At 56.2% G+C, this 9,266-nt stretch overlaps 1 pseudogene; it reads right to left on the bottom strand.

Moving 5' to 3' along the window:
- Positions 1 to 8,886: 8,886 nt before the first annotated feature.
- On the bottom strand, positions 8,887 to 8,972 carry LOC120987349 (annotated as a pseudogene).
- Between the last annotated feature and the right edge of the window lie 294 nt (positions 8,973 to 9,266).

Below are 9,266 nucleotides of genomic sequence, written 5' to 3' on the forward strand. Positions count from 1 at the left end.
AGGGAGTAGAGGTCGCTGTAGAAGTCTGTGACGACTCCCATTACTTCCTCCTTCCCCGAACGCATGTTGCCGTCTTTGTCTCGGAGTTCGTTCAGGGGCGTGTGGCCGGCGTGGAGTTTCCTGAAAAAGAACGAGTTACACTTCTCATCCTTATCCAGGTTTTCCACTTTGGAACGGAAGACGATTCGTCTGGATTCCTCCTCAAAGTGCCTTTTCAGGCTCTTTTTGGTCTTATCCAGGTCCTCCCCCACGTCCCAGCCGCACCGGTGAAGATCTTGCAGGGACCGCAACTCACGTTGCAGTGCTCTGAAGGCCTTCTTTTTCTCACACGCCTGATGTTGTTGCTTGGCCTGAAAGAAACAACGAAACTGGACTTTAACATACTCCCACCAGTCACTAGTACATTTAAAGAAGCATTTGTCGTTCCGCCAGGCTATGTAGGTATCCCTAAGCTCCGCCAGCACATCTCCCCGACTCAGCAGAGCGCAGTTCAGCTTCCAGGACCCACGGCCCGGGGGGAACCCGGTGCCTAGGGTGCACTGGACCTGAATGGCCCTGTGGTCGGAGAAGAAGCAGGGGACCATAGAGTGCCTACACTGCCTGACTGCCCGAGAGGCAAACACGAAGTCGATCCGAGAACGGAGTGAGCCATCGGGCCGGCACCACGTATAATTAATGGAGCCGTTCCCCATGGATCCCACAACATCCTGCAAGGACGCCTCGGTCACCATCTCGATAAGCAGTTTGGAAGTGACGTCTAGCTTGCTTGAGGTCCCGGAGCTGCGTCCGTCCTCCTCTATCGGGCAGTTGAAGTCCCCGGCCATCACTACGGCCCTGGTGGTAGCAAGCTGCGGTCGTAGGGCCTGGAATAACTCCAGCCGCTCACCCTTGTCAGGGGAGGCGTACACGTTGATGAGCCTAACCGGCTCTCCCGCCCAGGAGCCGTCTACGACAAGAAGCCTGCCGCAGACGAGCTCCTGGACGGAGTCAAGTGTGAACGCGTTTCCCCTGAGGAGGATGGCAACCCCGGCCGACTTGCAGCTGCCACCACCGGACCAGTAGGAGGGGCCATGGGACCACTGCCTGGCCAGGTGGTTGTAGGACCTAGAGGGGGGCAAAGCACATTCCTGCAACATGTAAACGTCGGCAACCTGAGAAGTAAGAAAGGTTAGTATCGTCTGACGTCTAGTCCGATCTCTAATGCTCCTAACATTGATGGAAAAAAGGTTAAAGTTAGCCATCATGTAAGAGAAAGAAAAAGGTTAGCAGAGAACGATACAGCTTAGTTACCACTCCGGACGTCCGGCGGTTCCTCTACTTCTTCTTGTCCGCTGTCTGGGGGTTGCCCCTGTAATAGCGCAAAGGCGGCTTCGATCTCTTCCAGAGTTATCTGTAGCCGCATCGGGTCGGCGGTTGCCCCGTTGGCCACCATCTCCTCCACTTCGGTCTCGTCGAGGCTACTGGGGATGTGGAGGGGTTGCTGTTGGGGGTCCTCGTTGGTGGCCACCGGTTCTTCCATCTGCTGTTCTGTTTCTTCTTCTTTGTTGGTTGAGGCCACGTCCTCTACCTCGAGCATCTTCTTTTTGGATTGGTCAGCCGTGGGGCTGTCCCTACCCTTTCTCTTTCCTTTCCTCTGACTGACATCTGGGGAGACAAGAGGGGGAAATTCCTCCATAGAGAGGGCTACAGCAGCTGGAGGAGAGGTTAGTTCTGCTGTAGTGGTGGCGACGGGGCGGGTTGGGCTGGGGGCCCGGGAGGGGGCCACTGAGGTGGTGGGGGGTTGGATGTGGATAACCTCAGTGGTGGTGGCGACAGGGCGGGCGGTTGGGCAGGAGGAGGAGGGGGCGGGAGCATGGGCAGGGGGAGATGTCCGCTTACCTTCTTTCTTAGATGGCTTCTCTTTGGGCTGTGTTGCCGCCTGGGCCGCGGCTTGTGGGGGGTTCCGGGCGGCCGGGGCCCTGGCTGCGACTGAAGCCCAGGTGCGGTCCCTCTTTGGGCAGTCCTTGTAGACGTGGGAGGCCAGCCCGCACAGGTTGCACGCCACCTTCTTTGGACAGTCTTTGGTCTCGTGACCTGTGACCCGGCAGATTCGGCAGGGATCCTCCTTGCAGTTCCTCAACTCGTGGCCCTTCTGTCCACATTTCCTGCAGAATTGTGGCATGTCCGGGTAGTAGATGAGGCCGTGGGAGTTTCCGAGGGAAAAAGACTGGGGCAGGTGCTGGAGGCCGTCTTCTGCAGTCGCGTCCTTGTTCAGTTTCACGACCGCTGACCACTTTCCAGTCCAGAAGCCGAGTCCGTTCAGGATGTGGGTGGGTTCCCTCACCACTGTGCAGAATCGATTCAGGAAAGTGGTGATGTCTTTACCGGGGGTGTGTGGGTTCCTCATAGACACCGTAATCCTTCTTTCCTCCCTCTGAATGGGGCAATTCCCGACAAAGTGAGAAAATGTGGAGTCCGATGCCGCCGATTTCACCTTCTCCCAATATCTTCTACAGATGTTGATCGACGCGAAGGTCACGTAGAAGATCCCGGTCATGAAGGCTTGGACGCTGAGGGTCTCTGGCTTTGAAAATCCCTGGTCCACCAGCATCTTCTGGCAGAAGATTTCCTCGGTCATCTCCGGGGACTTTCCATCCACCTCCTTCAGCTTCATGGCGACGGTCTGCCGCATCCAGGGCTCCAGTGAAGGGGCGACCTGGCCGGGCTTTCCGCCGCCTTTCTGCCGGGTAGAGGCGTCTGGTCCGGCCCCAGAGGGCCCAGGAGGCTTGGTGGCTTGGGTCTTCTTAGCCGGTCCTGCAGCATCCTTCTTGGTCTTGGGGGGCTTGGAGGTTGTGGCCATGGCTACTTCCTTCTAGCCCTCTTCCTGTGGTGTCTTCGCAAAGCGTCCTTTTGCCGCAGGGGGCGGAGCTTTGCGGCTTCCTTCTTGCTGGGCGGAGCTTCTTCCGGGGAGAGCTTCGCCGAGCTTCTTTCCTCGTCGAGGTCCCCCGAGGCCGGAGTCTTCAGGCCGGAGTCTTCAGTCCTCGTCGTCGGGGTTCCTCGTCGAGTCCTCGCAGAGTCTTCTCCTGGATCGCAGTCGGAGAAGTTCTTCCAGCTGTCGTGTTCGGGGCTGTCTAGATCCAAGTAAGCACTGTCTAACGTCGTACACCAAGACTATTAAGCCACAGGCCAAGAGGAGGTCGGAGACCAGAGCACTCTTGTTCCCTGGGGAATAGCCCTACACCCAATAGCAGCAGTGAGCTGAAGCTGAATTTAATCAACGATGCTCAAAGGCAGAGTGCAGGGGGTACCCACAAGGACCTGGGCCGGCAAGAAAAGGCAGACTGATAAGAACAGATTTTTTTGATTGAAACGTCTTTATTACGATCAGTCATCATACATACATACTTTAGTACTGTGACGCAGCACAGGCCGTGAAACAGTACATAATAAATTACTTACAGTCGTCTTTGCGAGCATGGCATTGTTATGTAAAGCACAGGCTAACCTACACTATACATCGCAATGAATGCTACACTAGCATACCTATTCAATCACAAAACCTTCCAACAAAGCATTTAGACAGTGATGAGGGAAGGGGAAGTGGGAAGGAGGGGATAGGGAGGGGGGATCACATGCCCTTAGCTTTATTGAGAGGACAAATACAAACGGGGGGAGAGGGGGAAGGAGAGGGGTTTATTCCTCTTCTTCTTCGTCGACGTCCGAGATGTTGTAGTCCTGCAGCATACTATGGATAAGTCTGCGGCAGTCCTGGACGGACTTGTTCTCCCTCCTGAGAATGAGCCGGTTCCTAGCAAACCAAATAGCGTCCTTAAAACAGTTCATAAGGCGCCAGGCCTCCTGGATGGCTCCAACAGTATGAATCCCAGGAAATAGTCCGTACAGCACCGAAGTGTGTTGCAGGCTGTTCCTGGGCACTGAGTCTTTGAGTTCATGTTCCAGGGAATCCAACAGGCGCTGTGCAAAGCGGCACTCCCAAAACAGGTGGTAAGATGTTTCCTCCACGAAAGGGCACCTGGGGCAGTACCGGGTTTTGCACAGGTTACGGGCATGCATGAATGACCGGATTGGCAGTCCGCCCTGAATGGCCATCCATGACAAGTCCTTATGCCCGTTAGTCAACCTGTTTGACGACACATTAGTCCAAACTGTCTCTAGTGTGTCGTCCTGGATCCCTGGAATTGACTCGACCACGTCCTTTGCTCTGATGAGTTTGTGGATAGTTTTTGGCTTCCACAAGTCGGGTTTGAGGCCCTCCAGCTGGTGTTCCCTCACAAACCTGACGACGTCCCCGTAGAACCAGGGAGCGTGCCAGTTGTAAGGGATGGAGCTGTCCCACTTGTCCCAGCCCAGACCCCTCCAGAGGGGCAGGAGGAAAAAGCGAGACATAGCCTTGCCCGCAGAGCCGTTAGCAGTTCTTAGAGTCCGACGAACGCTGTCACAAACAAAGGCAATCCGCAGTAAAGTGGGCAGGTCCGGTATGCCCTTTCCGCCCTTGCGGGGCTCTTTGTACATGATGGCTCGTTTCACTCTGTCCATCTTAGATCCCCAGATGAAGCGAAACACTGTCCTGGTGATGGCCCTGGAAACGGTGGCAAGAGGGGGCCATGCCTGTGCGGTGTACTGGAGCACAGGCAAAACTTCATTTCGCAGGACGAGTGCTTTACCTTCGATCGTGAGGTGTCTAAGGCTCCACAGTCCGATTCTTTGATTCACCTTGGCCAAGCGTTCTTCCCAAGACTTGAGGGCTGCGCCTTCCTTCCCGAACCAGACTCCCAGAATTTTGATGAAGTTTGGTTTGATGGTAAATGGGAAGGGGGCAGAAGAGGCCAGTTGCCAGTCCCCGAAGAGCATGGCTTCTGACTTGCCGCAGTTGACTTTGGCCCCTGAAGCTTGTCCGAACTCCTCGCAGGTCTGGACGAGTGTAGTCACCGAACGCTGGTCAGCGCAGAAGACGGTCACGTCGTCCATGTACAGCGAGCACTTGACCTCGTAGTGTCCAGGTCCTGGTGCGGTGATCCCTCTGATCTCCCCGTTCTGTCGGATAGCCTCCGCGAAGGATTCTATAACACAAACAAAAAGGAGAGGTGAAAGAGGGCAGCCTTGCCTGACCCCGGAGAGGACAGGGAAGGGGTCGGTCTTCCAGCCGTTCACCAACACCGTGCTGCAAATGTCAAAGTACATCAGGTCAACAAAAGAACAGAACCTCCTGCCCAGACCTAGCCTGCGCAGCGCCTTGCCCATAAATTCGTGAGAGACCCGGTCGAATGCCTTCTCCTGGTCCAGGCTGACCAGGGCGGCATGAACACGGCGGTCCTGGATGTAGTGCACCGTGTCTCTCACAAGGGCGAGGCTGTCTGCGATCCTGCGGCCTGGAATGCCGCAGGTCTGGTCCGGGTGGACGATTCCGCCGATGACGACCTTCAGCCGATTTGCCAGTACCTTGGCGAGGATCTTGTAGTCCACGTTCAGGAGAGAGATGGGACGCCAGTTTTTCAGGTCACATCTCTCCCCCTTCCGCTTATACAGGATCGTGATCATTCCTTCCCTCAAGGATGGGGGCATTGTACCCTCCACCACCATCTCCCCATAGAGTTCCAACAGGTCCGGACAGATCAGGTCCCCCAGCGCTACATAGAGCTCTGCTGGGAGGCCGTCACTGCCCGGGGTCCTGCCGGGCCTAAAGGATCTAGCGGCAGAGAGCACCTCCCCCACCGTCAGAGGGTCATCCATGGCCTCCGTACCTGCAGGATCAAGGTGGTTAGTGATACCTGACAGGAATTTATCGGCGGCCTTCTGGTCGGTGTTCCTCAGGGAGTAGAGGTCGCTGTAGAAGTCTGTGACGACTCCCATTACTTCCTCCTTCCCCGAGCGCATGTTGCCGTCTTTGTCTCGGAGTTCGTTCAGGGGCGTGTGGCCGGCATGGAGTTTCCTGAAAAAGAACGAGTTACACTTCTCATCCTTATCCAGGTTTTCCACTTTGGAACGGAAGACGATTCGTCTGGATTCCTCCTCAAAGTGCCTTTTCAGGCTCTTTTTGGTCTTATCCAGGTCCTCCCCTACGTCCCAGCCGCACCGGTGAAGATCTTGCAGGGACCGCAACTCACGTTGCAGTGCTCTGAAGGCCTTCTTTTTCTCACACGCCTGATGTTGTTGCTTGGCCTGAAAGAAACAACGAAACTGGACTTTAACATACTCCCACCAGTCACTAGTACATTTAAAGAAGCATTTGTCGTTCCGCCAGGATATGTAGGTATCCCTAAGCTCCGCCAGCACATCTCCCCGACTCAGCAGAGCGCAGTTCAGCTTCCAGGACCCACGGCCCGGGGGGAACCCGGTGCCTAGGGTGCACTGGACCTGAATGGCCCTGTGGTCGGAGAAGAAGCAGGGGACCATAGAGTGCCTACACTGCCTGACTGCCCGAGAGGCAAACACGAAGTCGATCCGAGAACGGAGTGAGCCATCGGGCCGGCACCACGTATAATTAATGGAGCCGTTCCCCATGGATCCCACAACATCCTGCAAGGACGCCTCGGTCACCATCTCGATAAGCAGTTTGGAAGTGACGTCTAGCTTGCTTGAGGTCCCGGAGCTGCGTCCGTCCTCCTCTATCGGGCAGTTGAAGTCCCCGGCCATCACTACGGCCCTGGTGGTAGCAAGCTGCGGTCGTAGGGCCTGGAATAACTCCAGTCGCTCACCCTTGTCAGGGGAGGCGTACACGCTGATGAGCCTAACCGGCTCTCCCGCCCAGGAGCCGTCTACGACAAGAAGCCTGCCGCAGACGAGCTCCTGGACGGAGTCAAGCGTGAACGCGTTTCCCCTGAGGAGGATGGCAACCCCGGCCGACTTGCAGCTGCCACCACCGGACCAGTAGGAGGGGCCATGGGACCACTGCCTGGCCAGGTGGTTGTAGGACCTAGAGGGGGGCAAAGCACATTCCTGCAACATGTAAACGTCGGCAACCTGAGAAGTAAGAAAGGTTAGTATCGTCTGACGTCTAGTCCGATCTCTAATGCTCCTAACATTGATGGAAAAAAGGTTAAAGTTAGCCATCATGTAAGAGAAAGAAAAGGGTTAGCAGAGAACGATACAGCTTAGTTACCACTCCGGTCGTCCGGCGGTTCCTCTACTTCTTCTTGTCCGCTGTCTGGGGGTTGCCCCTGTAATAGCGCAAAGGCGGCTTCGATCTCTTCCAGAGTTATCTGTAGCCGCATCGGGTCGGCGGTTGCCCCGTTGGCCACCATCTCCTCCACTTCGGTCTCGTCGAGGCTACTGGGGATGTGGAGGGGTTGCTGTTGGGGGTCCTCGTTGGTGGCCACCGGTTCTTCCATCTGCTGTTCTGTTTCTTCTTCTTTGTTGGTTGAGGCCACGTCCTCTACCTCGAGCATCTTCTTTTTGGATTGGTCAGCCGTGGGGCTGTCCCTACCCTTTCTCTTTCCTTTCCTCTGACTGACATCTGGGGAGACAAGAGGGGGAAATTCCTCCATAGAGAGGGCTACAGCAGCTGGAGGAGAGGTTAGTTCTGCTGTAGTGGTGGCGACGGGGCGGGTTGGGCTGGGGGCACGGGAGGGGGCCACTGAGGTGGTGGGGGGTTGGATGTGGATAACCTCAGTGGTGGTGACGACAGGGCGGGCGGTTGGGCAGGAGGAGGAGGGGGCGGGAGCATGGGCAGGGGGAGATGTCCGCTTACCTTCTTTCTTAGATGGCTTCTCTTTGGGCTGTGTTGCCGCCTGGGCCGCGGCTTGTGGGGGGTTCCGGGCGGCCGGGGCCCTGGCTGCGACTGAAGCCCAGGTGCGGTCCCTCTTTGGGCAGTCCTTGTAGACGTGGGAGGCCAGCCCGCACAGGTTGCACGCCACCTTCTTTGGACAGTCTTTGGTCTCGTGACCTGTGACCCGGCAGATTCGGCAGGGATCCTCCTTGCAGTTCCTCAACTCGTGGCCCTTCTGTCCACATTTCCTGCAGAATTGTGGCATGTCCGGGTAGTAGATGAGGCCGTGGGAGTTTCCGAGGGAAAAAGACTGGGGCAGGTGCTGGAGGCCGTCTTCTGCAGTCGCGTCCTTGTTCAGTTTCACGACCGCTGACCACTTTCCAGTCCAGAAGCCGAGTCCGTTCAGGATGTGGGTGGGTTCCCTCACCACTGTGCAGAATCGATTCAGGAAAGTGGTGATGTCTTTACCGGGGGTGTGTGGGTTCCTCATAGACACCGTAATCCTTCTTTCCTCCCTCTGAATGGGGCAATTCCCGACAAAGTGAGAAAATGTGGAGTCCGATGCCGCCGATTTCACCTTCTCCCAATATCTTCTACAGATGTTGATCGACGCGAAGGTCACGTAGAAGATCCCGGTCATAAAGGCTTGGACGCTGAGGGTCTCTGGCTTTGAAAATCCCTGGTCCACCAGCATCTTCTGGCAGAAGATTTCCTCGGTCATCTCCGGGGACTTTCCATCCACCTCCTTCAGCTTCATGGCGACGGTCTGCCGCATCCAGGGCTCCAGTGAAGGGGCGACCTGGCCGGGCTTTCCGCCGCCTTTCTGCCGGGCAGAGGCGTCCGGTCCGGCCCCAGAGGGTCCAGGAGGCTTGGTGGCTTGGGTCTTCTTAGCCGGTCCTGCAGCATCCTTCTTGGTCTTGGGGGGCTTGGAGGTTGTGGCCATGGCTACTTCCTTCTAGCCCTCTTCCTGTGGTGTCTTCGCAAAGCGTCCTTTTGCCGCAGGGGGCGGAGCTTTGCGGCTTCCTTCTTGCTGGGCGGAGCTTCTTCCGGGGAGAGCTTCGCCGAGCTTCTTTCCTCGTCGAGGTCCCCCGAGGCCGGAGTCTTCAGGCCGGAGTCTTCAGTCCTCGTCGTCGGGGTTCCTCGTCGAGTCCTCGCAGAGTCTTCTCCTGGATCGCAGTCGGAGAAGTTCTTCCAGCTGTCGTGTTCGGGGCTGTCTAGATAAGAACAGATACTACACTTGATCTTAGCCAAAAGGCCGAGAAGCGACAGACAGCTGTTTCGGGATGTTGCCCCTATCAGTGTGGGGTAGGATTCTGGCTAACCGGGAGCAATGCCTTGGAGACTACTCAAACAAAACAATGGCTGATATTAGGGAGACCAGCTACAGAAAACACTGTGGAGCCTCATTTAAGAGTCTCGACACAGCAATCCAAAGTGCAAAGCTCCCTGGGAAACAGTAATATGCAAAAATAGTTGTGGAGCCCCAGTTATGGATCTTCAACACAGTGATAGCCAGATATTCCTCAAAGGAAGGAAAACCGAGTAAAGGGGTGTCCCCATT

The sequence above is a fragment of the Bufo bufo genome, chromosome 1, assembly GCF_905171765.1.
Source record: "Bufo bufo chromosome 1, aBufBuf1.1, whole genome shotgun sequence".
In the NCBI taxonomy this organism is placed as follows: Eukaryota; Metazoa; Chordata; class Amphibia; order Anura; family Bufonidae; genus Bufo; species Bufo bufo.